The sequence below is a fragment of the Macaca fascicularis genome, chromosome 3 (assembly GCF_037993035.2).
Source record: "Macaca fascicularis isolate 582-1 chromosome 3, T2T-MFA8v1.1".
NCBI classification, from domain to species: Eukaryota; Metazoa; Chordata; class Mammalia; order Primates; family Cercopithecidae; genus Macaca; species Macaca fascicularis.
The window spans coordinates 54,872,129-54,895,091 of record NC_088377.1 but is presented as its reverse complement, the minus strand read 5'-3'; the positions used below and the strand labels follow the sequence as shown (position 1 = coordinate 54,895,091).

At 42.1% G+C, this 22,963-nt stretch overlaps 1 long non-coding RNA gene across 2 annotated transcripts in view; it reads left to right on the top strand.

Moving 5' to 3' along the window:
• LOC135969877 (uncharacterized) overlaps nucleotides 1-22,963 on the top strand; it is a 148,911-nt gene that overhangs the window by 77,698 nt on the left and 48,250 nt on the right. Inside the window, exons 3-4 of one of the 2 annotated variants that reach the window (XR_012433151.1) lie at nucleotides 10,380-10,517; nucleotides 12,503-12,673. This is a non-coding gene — a long non-coding RNA (uncharacterized lncRNA). Of the gene's footprint in view, nucleotides 1-10,379; nucleotides 10,518-12,502; nucleotides 12,674-22,963 lie in introns of those variants that run through there. The other variant, XR_010585239.1, reaches the window with a different exon arrangement.

Genomic DNA, 22,963 nt, shown 5'->3' with positions numbered 1-22,963 from the left:
CCCCCTGTTATCGGAAAGGGGTCCCAATCCAGACTCCAAGGGAGGGTTCTTGGATCTCACACAACAAAGAATTTAGGGTGAATCCACAGAGTAAAGGGAAAGCAAGTTTATTAAGAAAGTAAAGGAATAGCCAGGGTGTGGTGGCTCACTCCTGTAATCTCAGCACTTTGGGAGGCTGAGGTGGGCGGATCACAAAGTCAAGAGATAACGACCATCCTGGCCAACATGGTGAGACCCCATCTCTACTAAAAATACAAAAATTAGCTGGGCGTGGTGGCGGGCACCTGTAGTCCCAGCTACTCGGGAGGCTGAGGCAGGAGAATTGTTTGAGCCCAGGAGGTGGAGGTTGCAGTGAGCCGAGATAGAGCCACTGCACTCCAGTCTGGCGACAGAGCAAGACTGTCTCAAAAATACAAACAAACAAATAAAACAAATGAACAAAAAAAAAAGAAAGTAAAGGAATAAAAGAATGGCTGCTCCACAGACAGAGCAAGACATCCCCAAAAGCAAAAGGAAGAATGCACCCACCTTAGTTACAATGTTTGTTCATATATAAGATAAAAAAGGCAAAAACTCACGGCGGTGGTGCGCTCTACTACAAGGTGCTGGGCCAAAGATTTTTCAGCTTTCTGTAACTACTGTTTTCTGCAAGAATCTATATTACTATATTTAAAGCAAAACTCATTCTGTTCTTATTTTTATTTTTTATTTTTTTGAGACAGGGTCTTGCTCTGTCACCCAGGCTGGAGTGTGGTGGTATGATCATAGCTCACCGCAGCCTCAACCTCTTGGGCTCCAGTAATCCTCCCACCTCAGCCTCCCAAGTAGTTAGGACTACAAGGGCGCACCACCATGCCTGACTAATTTTTGTATTTTTCATAGAGACAGGGTTTCCTAGGCTGGTCTCAAACTACTGGGCTCAAGCAATCCGCCCACCTCTGCCTCTCAAAGTGCTGGGATTGCAGGCCAGGCTGCAAAACTTATTCTTAAACAAATCATGCTTTTGTTCTTAAGATATCAAGACAGCAGGCCATTTCCTGAGTCTGTTAAATCCTAGGTCAGGTCTGTTGGCAAACATTGTTAACCTGTTCCCCTTAACCGTAAATATTCTGTGACTAAGAATGCCTAGCCTCCTGGGAAAGCAGCCTAGGAAGTCTCAGCCTCATTCTACTCGGCCCCTGTTCAACATGGAGTCACTCTGGTTCGAATGCCCCTGACACCCCCACCCCGCTTACTTATTTTCTTCCTTCCTCCCTCCCACACATAATATATTTCAGTGATTTTTCCGAGCCGTCCATTAGGGATACATATGTAAAAAACTTGTCAGGAACCCTTAAGGTCCAGAGGGCAGAAATGTCTAACCCTTTCCATGAGGAATTCATTTGTGTCCAGAAGTATACACCACTGACTCAAGGACTGTTACTGTCCATGTTCCTTCCTTATAAGAATCGACCTGACCTGAACGATTACTCAGCTCTATATTCACTCAGACAGACACCCATCTATTTAACATTATTTAACGCAGCATTAATGCCAGTGTCATAAGCCTGTAAGGCCAGGCTATTTGGATTTTCTCCTGAGCCCACTGTGTACAAATTTTTCTCCTTCACTATGCCTGTTTTCTATCTGAAAAATGGGCATGATCAACCCTCAGTGGGTTAAACTGATGAGTAAAACAGATAATGGGGTAGGTGAGGTAGCTCACGCCTGTAATCCTAGCACTTTGGGAGGCAGAGGTGGGTGGATCACCTGAGGTCAGGAGTTGGAGACCAACCTGGCCAACATGGCAAAACCCCATCTCTACTAAATATATAAAAATTAGCCAGACATGGGGGCATGTGCCTGTAATTCCAGCTACTCAGGAGGCAGAGGAAGGACAATTGCTTGAACCTGGGAGGTGGAGGTTGCAACGAGCCAAGATCGCGCCATTATGCTCCAGCCTGGATGGCAGAGCGAGATCTGTCTCAAAATAATAATAATAATAAAACAGATAATAATGTAAAGTTCATGGCTTAGTTCCTGGGTATATCAAGCCACTCCCACACTTAGTGACTAAAGCCAGGTTTGCAAGTTTTTTTGTGTGAAGAGACAGAGAGTCAATATTTTAAGCTTTGCAGGCCATACAGTGTTCATTGCAACTATTCAACTCTGTTATCATATAAAAGCAGCTATAGATAATACATAAAGGAAGGAGTGAGGCTGTGTTCCAACAAAATAATACTGACAAAAATAGGAGATAGGCCAGATTTGGTCCACAGGCCATAGTTTGCCAACTTCTGTCTTAAAACAACAACTATTTATTTGCCTTTTGTTGGTTTATAATTTGGACAAGGCTTAGCTAGGCTGGCTCACGTGTCTGAAGTCAGCTGCTGGGTCAGCTGGGCTGGTTGATGTGGGATGGCCTCAACTGGGTGGACGTGACTCTTCTCCAGGTGGGGTTTCATCCTCCAGCAGGCTAGTTCGGGCTTGCTCAAATGGAGACCGGACAGGGCTCCAGGGAACCGTGTAGAAATATGCAAGGTTTCAGGGCTGGGCGTGGTGGCTCACACCTGTAATCCCAGCCCTTTGGAAGGCCAAGGAGGCTGGATCACCTGAGGTCAGAAGTTCAAGACCAGCCTGACTAACATAGGGAAACCCCATCTCTACTAAAAATATAAAAAATTAGCTGGGCATGGTGGCAGGCACCTGTAGTCTCAGCTACTGGGGAGGCTGAGGCAGGAGAATTGCTTGAACCTGGGAGGCAGAGGTTGCAGTGAGCCGAGATAGAGCCACTGCACTCCAGCCTGGACAACAAGAGCGAAACTCCATCTCAAAAAAAAAAAAAAAAAAAAAGAGAAACCACTAAAAAAGAAAAGCAATATGAAAGGCTTCTTGAGGTTTAGGCACAATGTCTGTCACATGCTCTTGGTCAGACTAAGCCACAATGCCAGCCTAGATGCCATGGTTGGGGAAACTGACTCCATTACTTGAAGAAAAAGCTGCAGATTCATACTGCAAAGGGAAATGCATACAGGGAGGGAAATTAGCACAACCATGTTTGCAAACCACTTACACATGAGCACAAAAGAAGTGCTCCCTAAATGTTAACTATTAGCATGGACCTACTCTGTAGCATGTTCTGTGGTAGAAATAGAAGAGATGATAAAGCTATAAAACCTAAGCTTTGAGATGCTTACAGTCCAAAATGTGAAATGAGCTTTGTCCACAAATAACAAAGAATAAAAATAAGATGTGATTCTTCAGCTTGGAATTCAGAGCTCAAGAAACATCAGCAACTAGAATGCAGGAGATAAAAAGTTCTGATAAGTTTACTGAGAAGAATGATGACTTCCAGCTTCATCCATGTCCCTGCAAAGGACATGAACTCAGAAAACCAAACACCACATGTTTTCACTCGTAAGTGGGAACTGAACAATGAGAACACATGGACACAGGGAGAGGAACATCACACACTGGGGCCTGTCGGGGGGTGGGGAGGAAGGCGAGGGAGAGCATTAGGACAAACACCTAATGCATGCAGGGCTTAAAACCTAGATGGCAGGTTGATAGGTGCAGCAAACCACCATGGCGCGTGTATACCTGTGTAACAAACCTGCATGTTCCGCACATGTATTCCAGAACTTAAAGTAAAATAAATTTTTTAAAAGTTCTGGTAAGTTTATGGGCCATATAGGGACTATATCTCAAAGCCCTTCATGACAAAGTAGTCTTATATGGTATTCTAGGCCCCAGATGCCTCAATGGGTAGTGATATAGCCCTCAATCTCATGGTGGCAGACTCCCCACCAGGGTTGCCTTCCACAGTCACCCCTGTTTTATTCCATTTGGCTGTTATAGCAAAGTACCATAGACTGAGCGGCTTACAAATGAGGGAAATTGATTTCTTACAGTGTCAGAAGCTTGAAGTCCAAGATGAAGGTGATCAAGGTGCCTGGTGAGATCTGGTGTGTGGTGAGAGCCCATTCCTGATTTATATTAACAGACAGCTGTATTTTTGCTATGTACTCACATGACAGAAGGGATAAGGGGGATAATTTGCATTGTTTTTAAAATTTCTTTTTATTTTTAATTTTTGTGTGTACATAGTAAGTATATATATATTTATGGGATACATGAGATCTTTTGATACAGGCATGCAATGTATAATAATAATTACATCATGGAGAACAGGGTATTCATCCCCTCAAGCATTTTTTCTTTTTATTGTTTTTTTGAGATAGAGTCTCACTCTTGTCACCCAGGCTGGAGCGCAATGGTGCTATCTCAGCTCACGTAACCGCTGCCTCCCGGGTTCAAGTGATTCTCCTGCCTTAGCCTCCTGAGTAGCTGGGACTACAGGTGAGCACCACCACGCCCGCCTAATTTTTGTATTTTTAGCAGAGAAGGGGTTTCACCATTTTGGCCAGGCTGGCCTCGAACTCTTGACTTCAAGTGATCTGCCCACTTCGGCCTCTCAAAGTGCTGGGATTACAGGCATGAACCACTGCACCTGCTCCCTCAAGCATTTTTTATAAGGGCACTTATCCCACTCACAACCACTCCACCTTCATGACCTAATCAGTTCCCAAAGGCCCTGCCTCCAAATACTATCCCCTTGGGGATTCGGTTTCTACCTACGAATTTTGGGGAGACATAAACATCAATCTTTGACACCTCCCTATATCTGGAGGAGAGCCCCAACATTCTCTCTGCCATTAATTTTCTTAGCTCAACTACACCAGCAGAAGGAAGCAAGGGTGTCCAAGGGAGAGGACACAGTAATGGGTTCTTAGTTTCTGTTTCTGGTGGGGCCACTAAAGCCCCTTCCTCATCCCTCTTTTCCGCTTGTCACTAGAGACAGAAACTAAAAACCATGGCTTCAGGCTGCCAAAAGCCTAAAATAAAATGAAACAGAACAACAACAACAACAACAAAATAAGGTGGGTTGGACAAGCTTGGCAAGGAAGCCGTAAGGTGAGAACCATGAAAGTGATCACCTGAAACTTGACAGCATTTCAGATAGAGAGGACAGCAAGTGCAAAGACCTCAAGGTGAACGCATGCTTGACTTGTCCCAGAAACAGTTAAGATATGGATGCAGCTAGATCGGAGTGAGAGAGTAGGACAGCAGTGACAGATGCAGTTAGAGAATAGATGGGACCAGATTATGCAATGAGGGGATAGACTATGTGAAGACAGGAGTAAAAGCAGGAAGACCAATTAAAAGAGGTGCTAGACAGGGTGCAGTGGCTTACGCCTGTAATCTCAACACTTTGGGAGGCCGAGGTGGTCGGATCACGAAGTCAAGAGACTGAGACCATCCTGGCCAACATGGTGAAACTCCATCTCTACTAAAAATACAAAAATTAGCTGGACATGGTGGTGTGCACCTGCAGTCCCAGCTACTCAGGAGGCTGAAGCAGGAGAATCACTTGAACCTGGGAGGCAGAGGTTGCAGAGAGCCAAGATCACACCACTGCACTGCAGCCTGGCAACAGGCAACTCCACCTCAAAAAAAAAAAAAAAAAGAGGTGCTGATGGCTTGGTCTAGGATGGTTGAGGAGACTAGATACATTTTGCATGTAATATAGGCAGGATTTGCTCATGTATTTGTTCTACAGAGTGAGAAAGAAGAATTCAGAACATCTCCAAGGTTAATCTGAGCAACTTTGAGGCTGGAAGTGCCACTAGAGATAGGATAGACTAGGGTAGGAGTTAAGTTTGGGGAAAGAAATCAAGAATTTATTTTTGGCCTAAAATACCTGTTAATGTAAGTGGTAACATTAAGTACTTGGAGTTTAGGGGAGAGATTGGGCTTAAATCATTAATTTAGAATCCATCAATGCACATATGACATTGAAAGCCTTAGAGCGTATGAGTTCTCCTGGAGAGGAAGTGAATATAAAAGGGAGAAGGCAGCTGGGGACTGAGCCCTGGGCACAATGGTGTTGAAAAATCAGAAGAAGCCAGGCAAGGTGGCTCATGCCTGTAATCCCAACACTTTGAGAGGCTGAGGTGGGTGGATCGCTTGGGATTAGGGGTTTGAGACCAGCCTGACAACATGGCAAAACCCCATCTCTACAAAAAATACAGAAATTAGCCTGGTGCAGTGGTGCACATCTGTAGTCCCAGCTACTTGGGAGACTGAGGCAGGAGGTTGGACGGTCTGCCTCCCAGGAAATGAGCTCTCACTTTGCCAAAAAATACAAAAATTAGCCTGGTGTGCTGGTGCACATCTGTAGTCCCAGCTATTTGGGAGGCTTGAGCCTAGGAGGTCGAGGCTGCAGTAAGCTGAGATTGTGCCACTGCACTCTAGCCTGGACAACAGAGCAAGACCTTATCTCAAAAAAAAAAAAAAAAAAAAAAAAAAAACCCAGGAAGACTACAGGAATGTAACATAAAAGCCTAAGAAGGAGTAGCATCCAAGTTAGGTAGGAGGAGGCGAACGGAGAAAGTGGTACTTTGGAATCCAAGTGAAGGAAGTTAAGAAGGAGAGAGGGATCAGCTGCATCAAACATTGTTAAGTAAGGTGAGAACTGAGAATTCCGTATACATAGCAATATGGAAGCCACTGTTGACCTTGACAATAGTAGTTTCGGTCCAGTTGAGGAGAAGAAAGTCCGCATGGTGGGTCCAAGACAGACTAATAAGGAGACTAATTGGAGGTACACAGAGAGTTATTAAGGATTTTGCTTTAAAGGAAAAGCAGAGAAATTGGTTGGCAGCTAAATAAATATGTGAGATCAAGTGAGGAGTTTCCCCAAAGAGGAGATATTGCAGCATGTTTGCATGTTTAGGAGGAAAAAAACCAAAAGGGCAATTGCAAAAGCACAGTTCTCATCTTGTAGGCAAGAAGGGATAAGACAAATGCACAGGAAGATTGGCCGTGGGTTGGAGCAGAGATCTGCCACCATTGTAATAAGAGAGAAGGTGGGTGGACATAAAGATAATGAGTATACTTGGTAGTAGGAAGACGAAGTGGTTCTTTTCAGTTTGTTTCTAATTTCCCAATGAAATGTGAGGTTAGGTTAGTGCTCTGGTTCTCAAAGTGTGGTCCCCAGACCAGCAGCATCAGCATCACCTGAGAATTGGTTAGAAATACAAATTCCTGGGCCCCACCCCAGGTCTACCCAACCACAACCTGGAGATGGGGTCCAGCAATCGGCATTTGAATGAGCCTTCCAAGGCCAGGTGCGTTGATTCATGCCTGTAATCCCAGCAGTTTGGGAGACCCAAGCAGGTGGATCACCTGAGGTCAGGAGTTCAAGACCAGGCTGGCCAACATGGTGAAACCCCCGGGTCTACTAAAAATACAAAATTAGCCGGCATGGTGGCATGCGCCTATAATCCCAGCTACTCAGGAGGCTGAGACAGGAGAATCGTTTGAACCCGGGAGGCAGAGGTGGCAGTGAGCTGAGATTGCACCACTGCACTCCAACCTGGGCGAGATAGAGTGAAACTCAGTCTCAAAAAAAAAAAAAAAAAGAAAGAGAATGAGCCTTCCAGGTGATGACGATGTGTGCTCAAGCTAGAGAACCACCGGATTAGTGTGAAGAAGAGGGAGAAAGCAGGGAATCAGAGGTTTGAGAAAATACAAGATAAACTCATTTCTCCAGATCATGGAGGCATGAGTTGACTAGGGAATTGTTATGGGGTTGCTAAGCAGGGTGGAGGACTCACTTTTGTGGTCATTAATTCGAAAAATGAGACCAGTTAGCAACTGGTTGTGTTCACTCTTTCTATATGCAGCTCCTCAGGGGCAAGAGTGGAGTATGCAGAGCTGGATTTTCATCAGGCTTGGTGTTTTGCTGGACAATTGTGACAAAAGGAAAAGGAGAACAAAAAGCTGGGAAACGTGGGCCTAAAAGTTGAGGGTACCTGCAAGAGAATGTCTCTGAAGATGAGCCAGAGAACACAAGGAGGGTGGCCCGTGTGTGAGGATCAGTGGATTGGATGTCTGGGTGCAGTAGAAGGACTCTTGGAGGGCTGGTTTTAGAAGGAATGGGGCAGAAAGGTGAGATGTGGTAGTTGGACCAAGATTTTGGAAAATTACAGTGAGTGACAATGGCATCTTGGATGTGCCTGAGGCTGTGAGTTGCATAGGTGGGTCAAAAGCAACCATCAGAGATGAGAAAATCAAGGAACTGTAAGGTCAAATTATTAGAAGGATCACTTGTATAGTTGTTGAAACAACCAAAAAAATGCAATGGGAATATTGGTGGAGAGGAAGGTATCGATTCAGACACTAAAATCTTCCAAGAATGAGACACTAAAATCTTCCAAGAATGAGGAAGTGAAGCCTGCACATCTGTAGATTGTATGGTCTTATAGAATAAGCTCCCCAAAAGATGGAGACTTCATGGAGAGGCTAAAAGGAGTAGCCTAGAAGCAGTGATCATGATTGGGTAGGGCCGGGCGCAGTGGCTCACGCCTGTAACCCCAGCACTTTGAGAGGCCGAAGCAGGCAGATCACTTAAGGTCAGGAGTTTGAGACGAGCCTGGCCAACATGGTGAAACCCCGTCTCTACCAAAAATACAAAAATTAGCCAGGCATGGTGGCAGCCACCTATAATCCCAGCTACCCAGGAGGCTGAGACAGGAGAATCGCTGGAACCCGGGAGGCAGAGGCTGCAGTGAGCCGAGACTGGGCCACTGCACTCCAGCCTGGGCAACAGAGCAAGACTCCATCTCAAAAAAAAAAAAAACAAAAAACCCACAAATAAATAAAAATAATTGGGTAGAATGTTGGGTGGGGAGAAAGTGTTGTTTGATAGGGTTGCACAGGCGTCTCTCAGGCAATGGCTTAAATTTAGTGAGAGCAAGAAGTTAAGAGAAACATTGAAGAAAAGGTTTAACACTAGGGGGTTTTTGGCTAATGCCATGCTCTTTCAGATAAAACAGTGGAAGGATTTGGAAGGTCAGGGGAATGTAGGGGTTTGCATCACATAAAGAGATGAGAGTCCACTGCTGGTACTGACATGGATGTCTTGCCTTCTTCTAGTGGCAAAGTAAACTGAGAAGAAAGACATGATGACATGGATTCTGATTATATTGGTATCTTAGGAATAAAGAATTTATTCTAATATAGCCTCCTTCTTGGGATTACTTGTTTAGGTACATTGTGGGGTTAAGACTATAGTAGAGGACATAGGGGGCTGGGCATGGTTGCTCATGCCTGTAACCCCAGCATTTTTGAGAGACCAAGGCAGAAAATTAGCCAGGTGTGGTGGTACACACCTGTAATCCCAGCTACTCGGGAGGCTGAGGCATGAGAATTGCTTGAACTCAGGAGGTAGAGGTTGCAGTAAGCCGAGATCCGAGATCACAGCACTGCACTGCAGCACCTGGGCAACAGAGCAAGACTCTGCCTCAAAAACAAACAAACAAACAACAACAACAACAACAAACTGTGGTAGGGGATTTGGAAGGGAAGGGAGGGGTAGATAGTGCTTTTTGGAACATCCCAGCTTCAGTTTTGCCAAATGAATGAATGAATGAGTGATTGAATAAGTTAGTAAAATGACATTTCTGAACTCATTAAGAAAATCCTGAGGACCACAGCATATAAGAGTTAGCATCATGAGCAAAGACAATGCACCAGTGGTCAGAGAGAGCGAGCTGGGGTCAGGGCATCTGAAGTTTACCCCTTTCTCTTGTTAAGCGTCATCAGTTTGGGTGCGTGTGCGTGTGCACAGGGAGCACAGGCTGAGGGAGCAGTATGACCCGGGTGATCTCCGAAGTCTGTTCCAACTTGGATGATCCACTCGGCTGTTCAATTCGGGGGTGCTTTTTTTCAGAATACCTAAGCATCTGCAAGCAGATGCCTGGCTGACACTGTCTTTCTTATTTTACCTTGTTGAGAGTTGAACAGTCATTGAATTAATTAATGTGTGGTCCTGACACTTTTCTATCTACACTTTTTTTTTTTTTTTTTGAGACGGGGCCTCACTCTGTCACCCAGGCTGGAGTGCAATGGCGTGATCTCGGCTCACTGCAACCTCCGCCTCCTGGGTTCAAGCGATTCTCCTGCCTTAGCCTCCTGAGTAGCTGGGATTATAGGCGTTCACCACCACGCCTGGCTAATTTTTGTATTTTTAGTAGAGATGGGATTTCACCATGTTGGCCAGGCTGGTCTCGAACTCCCAATCTCGTGATCCACCCACCTCAGCCTCCCAAAGTGCTGGGATTATAGGCTGTGAGCCACCACGCCCAGCTTCTATCTATACTATTAGTAGACTCTGTAGCACTGAAAACCAGCACCCCTCCTCTCTCCTGCATCTCGGGGCAGATTCAGGGGTGCCCTGGTCAAAACAGCTTCCCCTGTGCATTTCCTCTGTAGCACTTTCCATAGTGTGTCCTTATATCTTCAGCTAATTATTTCCTCTTCTGTCTCTTCCAAAGCAAAGTCATCTCCAAGACAGCAAGAACCACGTTTACTCTTTAATCATTGTATGTTCACTAAATATTTGCTGAACAAGTGAACAAAAAACCCGGTGGTGCGGAAATTAGACTCATTCTTGGTGTCACCAGGAGGTCCAGGTAAGTTGGAGGAATAGAATGGACCTAAGAAGAATTTGCTAATCATTACAGTGGTACAGTCACAGGACTGTCTGCCTCCCAGGGAATGAGCTCTCACTTTGCCACAGCTTTTAAACTAGAGCTGCATGTTCAGGCTGCTAGTCATGTGATTTCCTACATCGAGCCAAAAGTTAGGTAACATGAGTCATCAAAGGCCTTGAACTGTCTAGAATTCAATGAAATTAACGCATTCACATAGCACTTGTGAATGGTGTCATATCTTTGTTCTTCGTGAAAAAAAGTCCAATGAAATACTCATTCCGTTGTGTTACTAACAAGAGCTTGAATTCAGTCATTCATCCACCACGCATCCATTCATCCATCCTCCTTCATCCATCCATTCATTCATCCATCCTCTTTCATTCATCCATACTCCTTTATCCATCTATGTCTCCATTCATCTGTCCATCTACCCATCCATTCAACCATCCATCCATTCATCTATTCATCCATCCATCCACCCATCCATCTACCATCCATCCATTCATCCATCCTCTTTCATTCATCCATACTCCTGTATCCGTCTATCTCTGCATTCATCTGTCCATCTATCCATTCATCCAACCATCCATCCATTCATTCATCTATTCATCCATCCATCCACCCATCCATCCAACCATCATCAAACAACATTGAAACATCACTCCACAAAGCCATGCGAGGTCCAACGGATCCACAGATAAAACATGTGTTCTCTGAAGAACCCATGCATTAATGGGGGAGAAATACATCCTAATAGTAATAATAATAATAATATCCAATACCTATATAGTACTTTCTATATGACAGGCACCGTTCTAAGTGTTCTACAAATATTAATTCATCTGTCTCCAGAAGAACCCTAAGAGGTAGATACTATTATTGTCATTTCATATGTGAGAAAAGTATACTTACAATTTTCACTCAATTTAGAATTTGAGATGCTATAAAAACAGCCCTGGTTTTACCTACAGCAATGTGGATCTGAAACAAATACCTTTTTTTTTGGGGGGGGGACGGAGTTTTGCTCTTGTCACCCAGGCTGGAGTGCAGTGGTTTGATCTCAGCTTACTACAATCTCTGCCTTCCCGGGTTCAAGTGATTCTCCTGCCTCAGTCTCCTGAGTAGCTGGGATTACAGGCATCCACCATCACGCCTGGCTAATTTTTGTAGTTTTGGTAGACATGGGGTTTCAACACGTTGGCCAGGTTGGTCTTGGACTCCTGACCTCAGGTGATCTGCCTGCCTCGGCCTCCCAAAGTGCCGGGATTACAGGCATGAGCCACCACGCCTGGCCTGAAACAGATGCTTTTAAGAATGAAACTTGTTGCTACAGTAGAGGTGGCTGTTTTGAGTGACAATATCCTTTCCAGTCCTCATTGTAGAGAAGAAAGAATATTGTTCTAAAATTCAAGAATCTGGATTTTAGTCTGGCTCTGTGGTTAGCTGTGTGACTTTGAACAACTTGCTTTCCTCCTCTGGGCCTCACTTGCCTCCTCTGTAAAAGGATCCTAAATCTGTGTGTGAGGAAGGGCAAGAGTGGTAATGACTGGATACAGCAGAATCCCTGCATACAGTTGTGTAAGTTGCACACTGCACAATCCCAGGGGCCACCATGTACATTGGCTAAATGTGAATGGAGCCACCTGGAATTGTTCTACATGGTGACCTGTGTCTCGGGTGCCTTCTGCCTCTAATGATTTTGCAATTCACTGATGGTTTTCTTTTATCTGGATATGAAACACTATTCTTTGTATAAAGGATGGAACCACATTTGCCTCCTCAGTATTTTCTAGCCTATCTGGTTTTGAGTACAACTTAACTGCACCCAGAACTCTCCATGTGAAAAAATATTCTCCAAATTCCTCTAGCATCTCCACTTGCTTTCAACATTTCCCAAGAGAATCCTCCAGCTATGGCAATGTTTGTGCATAGGCGGGCAAATTTGAAATTCTGTGTCTTCACAGTTGGATAATTTCAAGACAAGCCCAAAGTACATTAGTAGAGGAATGGGGAAGAAATCCACAAGGCAGCCATGTAAGCAGCCTTAAGCAAGAGAAAAGTGGGTGATTCTCATAATGCGATAAGTTCCGGGGACCCAGAAAGGATGAGAATTAATAAAAGTATATATCGTAATCAAATTAATTTTTTTCCTATTATAAAAGTCTCATATGCTCATTATAAAAAATTTGAAAAACAAAAGTTTTAACATAGTATGCTTTACCTCCTTTTGACTTTTCCTTTCTTTCTTTCTTTTTTTTTTTTTAGACAGAGTCTCACTCTGTTGCCCAGGCTGGAGTGCAGTGGTGCAATCTTTGTTCACCGCAACCTCCGCCCACTAGATTCAAGCAATTCTCCTGCCTCAGCCTCCTGAGTAGCTGGGATTACAGGAGCCTGTTGTGCCCAGCTAATTTTTGTATTTTTAGTAGAGACAGCGTTTCACCATCTTGGCCAGGCTGGTCTTGAACTCCTGACCTCGTGATCCACCTGCCTCGGCCTCCCAAAGTGCTGGGATTATAGGCATGAGCCACCGTGCCTGGCCTCTTCCTTTAATTTTACCTTTTTTGTTTCTGAGATGGAGTGTCTCTCTTGTTGCCCAGGCTGGAGTGCAGTGGCACAATCTCGGCTCACTGCAAGCTCTGCCTCCCAGGTTCAAGCCATTCTTCTGCCTCAGCCTCCCAAGTAGCTGGGACTACAGGCGCCCACCACCACGCCTAGCTAATTTTTTGTATTTTTTTAAGTTGAGACAGGGTTTCACCATGTTGGCCAGGATGGTTTCAATCTCCTGACCTCGTGATCTGCCTGCCTCGGCCTCCCAAAGTGCTGGGATTACAGGCTTGAGCCACCGCACCCAGCCATTTATTTGTATTTTTTGTAGAGACAAGGTTTCACCATGTTGGCCAAGCTAGTCTTGAACTCCTGACCTCAGGTGATCCGCCCACCTCAGCCTCCCAAAGTGCTGGGATGACAGGCGTGAGCCATCATGCCCAACCCAATTTTACATTTTATACCCTTTTTATTTTGCTTTCTTTGAATCTGTTTAATATAACCATATTCACGGTGTAGGTAAGTTTCATGAATATTTTAACCTTTCAAGCCTATGACTATTTTACAATTTATCTCATACTATCACAACCACTTTTTTTTTTTTAATTTATTTATTATTATTATACTTTAAGTTGTAGGGTACATGTGCATAACGTGCAGGTTTGTTACATACGTATACTTGTGCCATGTTGCTGTGCTGCACCCATCAACTCATCATTTACATCAGGTATAACTCCCAATGCAATCCCTCCCCCCTCCCCCCTCCCCATGATAGGCCCCGGTGTGTGATGTTCCCCTTCCTGAGTCCGAGCGATCTCATTGTTCAGTTCCCACCTATGAGTGAGAACATGCGGTGTTTGGTTTTCTGTTCTTGTGATAGTTTGCTAAGAATGATGGATTCCAGCTGCATCCAAGTCCCTACAAAGGACTCAAACTCATCCTTTTTTATGGCTGCATAGTATTCCATGGCGTATATGTGCCACATTTTCTTAATCCAATCTGTCACTGATGGACATTTGGGTTGATTCCAAGTCTTTGCTATTGTGAATAGTGCTGCAATAAACATACGTGTGCATGTGTCTTTATAGCAGCATAATTTATAATCCTTTGGGTATATACCCAGTAATGGGATGGCTGGGTCATATGGTACATCTAGTTCTAGATCCTTCAGGAATCGCCATACTGTTTTCCATAATGGTTGAACTAGTTTACAATCCCACCAACAGTGTAAAAGTGTTTCTATTTCTCCACATCCTCTCCAGCACCTGTTGTTTCATGACTTTTTAATGATTGCCATTCTAACTGGTGTGAGATGGTATCTCATTGTGGTTTTGATTTGCATTTCTCTGATGGCCAGTGATGATGAGCATTTTTTCATGTGTCTGTTGGCTGTATGAATGTCTTCTTTTGAGAAATGTCTGTTCATATCCTTTGCCCACTTTTTGATGGGGTTGTTTGTTTTTTTCTTGTAAATTTGTTTGAGTCCTTTGTAGGTTCTGGATATTAGCCCTTTGTCAGATGAGTAGATTGCAAAAATTTTCTCCCATTCTGTAGGTTGCCTGTTCACTCTGATGGTAGTGTCTTTTGCTGTGCAGAAGCTCTTTAGTTTAATGAGATCCCATTTGTCAATTTTGGCTTTTGCTGCCGTTGCTTTTGGTGTTTTAGTTGGCTAGCCATAAGTAGAAAGCTGAAACTGGATCCTTTCCTTACTCCTTATACGAAAATTAATTCAAGATGGATTAGAGACTTAAATGTTAGACCTAATACCATAAAAATCCTAGAGGAAAACCCAGGTAGTACCATTCAGGACATAGGCATGGGCAAAGATTTCATGTCTAAATCACAACCACTTTATAAAGATAATGTTTAGTTCAAAGTTTTATTGACTCACACCTGTAATCCTAGCACTTTGGGAGGCTGAGGCAGGCGGATCACCTGAGGTCAGGAGGTCAAGACCAGTCTGGTCAACATGATGAAACTCCGTCTCTCCTAGAAATACCAAAGTTAGCTGGGTGTGATGATGCGTGCCTGTAATCCCAGCTACCCGGGAGGCTAAGGCAAGAGCATCACTGGAATCCGGGAGGCAGAGGCTGCAGTGAGCTGAGATTGTGCCACTGAACTCCATCCTAGGCAAAAGAGCGAGACTCTGTTTCAAAAAAAAAAAATGTTTTATTGATACAATTATAGATTCACATGCAATTCTAAGAAAAATTACAGAGCACTCTATACCCAGCTTTCCCAATGGTAACATCTTGAAAAACTATAGTACAATATTACAACCAGGATTTCATTGATATAATCAATTGATCTTTTTCAGATTTCCCCAATTTTATGTATAACTCATTTGTGTCTGAGTGCATGCACATTTAATTTTATGCAAAGATACCATATCTGAAGCTTTCTTTATCCGCCACCATCAAGATATTGAGCAACACCATTACCGGGAGGACACCTCATGTCACTCTATCTTTTCTTTTTCTTCTTCTTTTGTTTTTGAGATGGAGTCTCATTCTGTTGTCTGGGCTAGAGTGCAGTGGAGTGATCTCAGCTCACTGCAACTGCTGCCTCGCAGGTTCAAGTGATTGCCCTACCTCAGTCTCCCGAGTAGCTGGGATTACAGACGCCCGCCACTACGCCCAGCTAATTTTTTGTATTTCTCAGTAGAGACGGGGTTTCACCATGTTGGCCAGCTGGGCTCGATCTTCTGACCTCATGATTCACCCGCCTGGGCCTCCCAAAGTGCTAGGATTACAGGCATGAGCCACCACACCAGGCCATGTCACTCTTCCATAACTACACCCACCTTCCTTTCCTCTCCCACCCCTAACCTTTGGTAATCTCGTCTTTTCTAAAATTTTGTCATTTGGAAAATATTCTATAAAATCATATAGTAATATGTAACACTTTGGGGTTGGTTTTTTTCACTTAGCGTAAATTCCCTGGAGATTCATCCAAGCTTTTTCATTTAAAAAATCAATAATTGATTTCCTTTTTATTGCTGCATAGTACCCACGGTATCCATATACCACAGTTTGTTTAATCATTCACCAGGTGAAATACACTAGGCTATTTCCAATTTTAGACTGTTATTAATAAAGCTACTATTTTCAGGATTTTGTGTGAACATAAGTTTCCATTTCTTTGAGATAAACGACCAAGCACACAATTTCTGGATTGCGTAACATTTGTGTATTTAACTTCATAAGAAACTGCCAAACTGTTTGACAGAGTGACTGTGCCATTTTACATTGCTACCAACAGTGACTGAGTGATTCAGTTTCTCCATATCCTCACCAGCATTTAGCATTCTTACTATTTTTTGTTTTGGTCATTTTGCTAGGTGTGTAGAAATATCTCATTGTAGTTTAGTTTGAGGAGGCTTTTAAATTACAAATTCAATTTTTGAATCATTATGGAGCTGATCAGGTGATCCACTTCATTTTGGTTGAGTTTTGGCAGTATGTGGCTTTCAGGAATTGGCCCATTTCTCCTAAGTTGTGATTTTTGGTGTTCTCTTAATGTTTTAATGGCTACAGACTCTGCAATGATATCCCAGAATATGATATTAATATACTCTATATGTATGGTGTTATATTTTTTATATTGATGATTTGTGTCTTCTATTTTTGTCAGTTTTTCCTAAAGGTTTATCAAATGAACTCTTTTGAAGAACCATCTTCTTGTTTCATTGATTTTTCTCTATTGTTTTTCTTTTCTTAATTTAATTAATTCCTGACGTAATTTTTATTATTTCCTTCCTTATGCTTGCTTTAGATTTTGATATTTTTGATTTCCTGAGGCATAGGAACTTAGATTACTTATTGAGATCTTTCCTTTTTCCTTATGTAAGCATTTGGTGTTATAAATTTTCCTCTCAAAATCTCTTTAGCTACATCCCAATATTTTGTTATGTTTTATTTTTGGTTGCTTGTGTGCATTTTTATTTGTTTTGAAGCTTCCTACTTGGCCAATGGATTATTTAGGAGTGTGTTGTTTAATTTTTCCTGTTTAGTTTTCATTGTTTTTGTCTTATTGATTTCTAGTTTAAATCCATGACCAGAGATCACACTGTATATAATTTCAATGTTTTTTGTTGTTGTTGTTCTTGTTGGTGGTGGTTTTTTTTTTTTGTTTTTTGTTTTTTGTTTTTTTGTTTTAGATGGAGTCTTGCTCTGTTGGCAGGCTTGAGTGCGGTGGCATGATCTTGGTTCACTGCAACCTCAGCCTCCCAGGTTCAAGCAATTTTTCTGCCCCAGTCCCCCAAGTAGCTGGAAGTACAGGCATGTGCCACCATACCTGGCTAATTTTTGTAATTTTTAGTAGAGATAGGATTTCACCATACTGGCCAGGCTGATCTCAAACTCCTGACCTCGTGATCTGCTGACCTCAGCCTCCCAAAGTGCCGGGATTACAGGTGTGAGCCACTATGCCCGGTATAATTTCAATTTTTAAAAATTTGTTGAAGTGTATTTTGTGGTCCAGGATATGGTCTGTCTTAGAATATGTCCCATGGGCACTGGGGAAAAAAATAGTGTATTATTTTATTGCTTTTTGCTGTGTTCTTCATATGTCAATTAGAACCTGTTGGTTGATTGCATTATTCCAATCTTCTATCTTTGCCAGTTTCTACCTAGTGGTTCCATTAGTGGTTGGGAGAGAAGTGTTAAATTCTTGAACTCTAATTGTAGATTTGTCTAGTTCTCCTGTCAGCTCTATTAATTTTTGCTTCATGGATCTTGACGCTTTATTCTTTGGTCCATACACATCCAGGTCTTCCTGGAGAACTGATCTGCTCATCATATATAATAATGATATGTCTCTCTTTGTAGTAATTTCCTTTGCTATGAGTCTACTTTAACAGATATTATTACAGCCACCCTTGATTTTCTTTTATTATAGTATTCCTGGTGTATATTTTCTATCCTTTCACTTTTTACCTGCCTATGTCTGGATTTGATGTGAGTTTCTTGTAAACACCATATAGTTGTGTCACAATGTTTTTATCTACCCTACCAATGTCTACATTTTGTTGATGATAAGGCCACGTTCAGTGAAAGTAATTATTGATTTATTAGTGCTTAAATATTAGTGCTTTTTTTTTTCCTGATTGTTCCGTCTGTTTTTCTTGTCTCGCCTTCCTGAGGATCACTTGAATATTTTTTAAATATTCCATCTCAGTTAATTTATAATGTTTTTGACTGTATTTCTTTGTATAGTGTTCTTAGAGGTTGCTGTGGAAATTAAAATACACATAATGTGACTTATCATGGTCTAAGAGTACCAGAATTTCCAGTACTTTGAGTGAAGCATGAAAATCTTACTTCCAGTTGGGTCTCTTTGCCTTCTCTACCTTTTTACATGTCAGTCCTGAGTATCAGAGAGTTTCGTAATTTTTGTTACAGTCATCAAATATGATTTATAAAGCACATGAGGAAAACAATAGTCTGTTGTATGTACCCAGATTTGCTCTTTCCATTGTTTTTTTTTTTTTCCATCCTGATGCTCCAAGATTTCTTCTTTTATCATTTTCTTTTGTATGAAGAACTTCTTTTAGCCAGTTCTTTAAGCCAGGGACTTTTTAAAGAGTTTTCTTTACTATGAGAATGTCATTTCTCCTTCCTTGCAGAAGGATAGTTTTGCTAGATATAGAATTTTTGGCTGTTGTTTCTTTTCTTTCAGCACTCAAAAAATATTCTGCCACCTTTTTCTGGCCTCCAGGGATTCTGATGTGAAATTCAGTTATTATAACTGGTATTCCCTTATAGGTAATGTGTTGTTTCTACCAGGCTTTTTTCAAGATATTTTGTTTGTCTTTAGTTTGCAGAAGATTAACTATGATGTGTCTTGGCATGATTTGTGTGTGTGTGTGTATGTGTATTTACGCTGTTTGGGGTTTTTTCAGTTCCATGAATCTATAAGTTGTTTTTGTTTTTTTTTTTCCAGAATTTGAACGTTTTTACTCCTTATTTTTGGAAATGCTTCTTTAGTCTTGCTGTGTTTTCCCTCTCTTTCTAAGACTCTCATGGTATGAATAACAAATCTTGTGTTAGTGTTCCATAGGTCTCTGAGACCCTGGCTATTTTCATTTTATTCAGTCTATTTTCTGTATATTATTCAAATTGAACAAATGTCATTCACTTAGCCTTAAATCCACTGATTCTATGCTTTATCCAACCTTTATCCAAACCTTTTATGGTTTACCAACTCCACTATTGAGCCCACTGAGAAAATTATTTTCTGTTGTATTTTTAAATTCTGTAATTTCCATTTGATTCTGATATGGTTTGGCTGTGTCTCCACTTAAATTTCACCGTGAATTGTAGCTCCCATAATCCCCATGTGTCATGGGAGGGACCCAGTGGGAAGAAATTGAATCATGGAGGCCAGTTTTTTCCATGCTGTTCTTGTGATAGTAACTAAGTATCACAAGATCTGATGGTTTTATAAAGGGCAGCTCCCCTACACACTCTCTCTCGCCTGCTGCCATGTAAGACGTGACTTTCTCCTCCTTGCCTTCCACCATGACTGTGAGGCCCACCCGCCATGTGGAACCGGGAATCTATTAAACCTCTTTCCTTTATAAATTACTCTCAGGTATTTCTCCATAGCAGTATGAAAATGAACTAATACAGATTCCTTCTCATAACTTCTATTTCTTTGCTGAGATTTTATATTTCTTTATTTGTTTCAAAAGAATTTGTCACTGGTAACTGAAGCATTTTTATGACAACAGCTTTAAAATCCTTATCAGATAATTCTGACATTGGATTCACATCACTATTGTTATCAGTTGATTGTATTTTCTCATTCAAGTTGCATTTTTTAATAGTTCTTAATGTCATGAGTGATTTTCTATAATATCCTTCCCAGTTTGTCTACTATACTGGAAGACTCTGGGGTCTGGTTTTAATCTTTCGTTTTAGCAGGATATCACCTTATTTAGGTTTAGACATGGATCCTGGCCTACTTTTGTGGACTGTGGTTCCAATGACAGTTTGAGTTTTAGAGCTTTTGTGGTATTATTTTATTATCTTTGCTTTATCTGGTGCTGCTTGGGATCCCTCTGGTTCTTCCTAGTGTTGCCTGAGGGGATGAAAAGGGCTTCCTCAGGATGGACTACTCAGTGTCTCTTGATAGAGGAGTCTCAGACCTTGGGCATGAAGCAGCTTCTCTGATTGAGTACTGCATTAGTGGCATGTCCCCTTCTCGTGAGGGTCTAAGAATGCTTCCTGGACCGGAGGCACAACTTGTGGTTAGATTCCTCCTTCTGGTTCCCCACAGTCCCCCAATGTCTCTAGGTGGTGAAGGACAGTCTCATGTCCATGAGGCAAACAGGCTTCCTGAACTGGGCTGTTTATTATGAAGGGTTCCTTCTTCCAGTGCCACCTCTCTGTCCCAATACCTCTCAACGGGGAAGGGGAGTCTCTAGCCCAAGGGAAAAGTAGGTTCTTTCCTTGACCATTTACTAGCAGGTTACTTGATCAGCCGCACTGCAGTTATGCCATCCTCACTTGGGGTAGCCCATAGGACTTCAGTTCAATCCCAGGGAAGACTCAATCTATGTGGGCTGCCATCTGTTGTTTGGTTGGGGGTTGAGAAATGTAGCTCTAAGTTGCCTTCTGTTTGGTTTGGGGACATAAGACAACCTGCTACTGTGCTTTACTTTCAGTGCTGGGATCCCAAATCAGCTTGCCTTCCTCTTACAACCTTTCAGAGTTTTTCTTTGGTTGCCTCTTACATTATTTTCGGAGTTTACAGTTGTATTTAATGGGGAGCAACAGAAAGCTATGAATATGTCATTTGTCCAGACCAGAAATCCGAGAGCATATACATATATTTTAATGGCATCATCATATTTCATTATATGACTTTGGATTGGGCTTATAGTCCAAATATAAAGAAACATTTTTTTATCCAATACTTTACTATTGAAAAATCTCTATAAAACAGTTTTTTTCCCAAATTTTGGGTTCTATATCATAGGGTGTATGATGAGAACAGAAACAGTGTTCAAAGAGTGCAAACATGCTTAAAGTATCTTTAATAGTGCATCTTGATAGTGTGATGATTTCCTACAACTGTGTCACAAACCACCGTACACTTTGTGGCATAAAACAGCAGTGATTATGTTTCATAATCTCTCGTGTTGCTGGGCTCAGCTGGGTGGTTTTCACTCAAGGTCTCTCATGGAGTTGTAGTCAAACCATAGCTGAGGTTTCCTTACTCACATGTCTGGTGGGTGATGCTAGTTGTGAGTTGGGGTGTGAGCCATGCCGTTGGCTGGATCACTGACATGAGTTTGTTCTATAAGGCCTGGGATCCAGCATGGTGGTTGATTTCCAAGAGCAAGGGTTCCAGATGATTTCAAGCTGATGCTGTATTGTCTTTTATGATCTAGTTCTGAATATGATGCAACATCACTTCTACCATTTTCTATTTTTAAGAAGTGAATCCTTAAGACCAGCTCATGTTCTAGGGGAGGAGAACTAGACTTAATGGGTAGAAATGTCAACAAATTTAAATACATGTCTTAAGACCAGTACATATAAAAAGGAAAAGAAGAATGAGTATCTGGCCAGATATGAGAAACCCATGTCAGCTGGAGCTATTATAAGTTGTCAGTGGTCAACTCTGTATGCAAGATAAGAAAAGGAATAATACATCTCATCTACTGCAAGAGGGGGCTTGGCAGGGGAGCTGTGGGAATAACTCTCTGTCATTTGTACATGACACTCAGGAATTATAAAATCTCTTATGAAAAAGTGGCTTCTTTCAACCACATGCAGAATTTTGCATTTCTTACTAAATGGGCAGACTATGTTTTTCCAGAAATGTGAGGGTATGAGAAAGAAAATATATGGCTACGGTATGTTTTTCTGCACACCAATGCTTTCATAAGCTATAAAACTGTATTCTATTTCTTAAAGAAATCAATGACAGGGTATTGAATGTAACACTCTGAACAGAACATTTCCAGTGGTATGTAGCATTATAAGAGTACAACAGGGACATTGTGAGATTGAGACTAACATGGCCTAAGTGTTAGAATAGTTTATCCCTTCAATGACTCATGAGAATGTTTTTAGGTAGCAGGAAGGAGGCATGATCTTGTGCTAACAGTTTTTCTCATATATAAAAACTCAGGCTGGGTGCAGTGGCTCAAGCCTGTAATCCTGGCACTTTCGGTGGCCAAGGTGGATGATGACCTGAGGTCAGAAGTTTGAGACCAGCCTGGCCAACATGGTGAAACCCAGTCTCTACTAAAAATGCAAAAACTTAGCCGGGTGAGATGGAAGGTGCCTGTCATCACATCTACTTGGGAGGCTGAGGCAGGAGAATTGCTTGAACTTGAGAGGCGGAGTTTGCAATGAGCCGAGATCGCACCATTGCACTCCAGCCTGGGCAACAAAAGCGAAACTCCATCTCAGAACAAACAAACAAAAAAACAAAAAACAACCCCCCCAAAAAATGTATATTATATGTCCCAATCATATGATTACTGTAGTTTTTGATTGATAATGCACGTATTTTTGTTTTGTTGTTTTGGTTCTGGAGTCTTCTGTCTTTTAGGAAGACTCTATACAACAGGTTTAATAATTAAACTAGACTTGGGTGTAGACAAACAGTAACATGATTCTATCTGTCACTGTACTTTAACTTTTGACCACTCCCCTGGCTTTTTCATCTCCACTAATGCTACATAAAATTCAGTTAGGTTCCTTCAACTTTTAAGGTCATTCTTGGGCAATAAAATGTACCCCCTTCAGTCTCCTAGCTCAGCCTTTTTGTGTCTGGGAAACCTGCAGTGGGGAGTGGGCAGTGGACGATAGTGGCCTCCTTCCCTTTGTTTCTCCTTCCCTCCGTCACTCTCTGACTGTAAT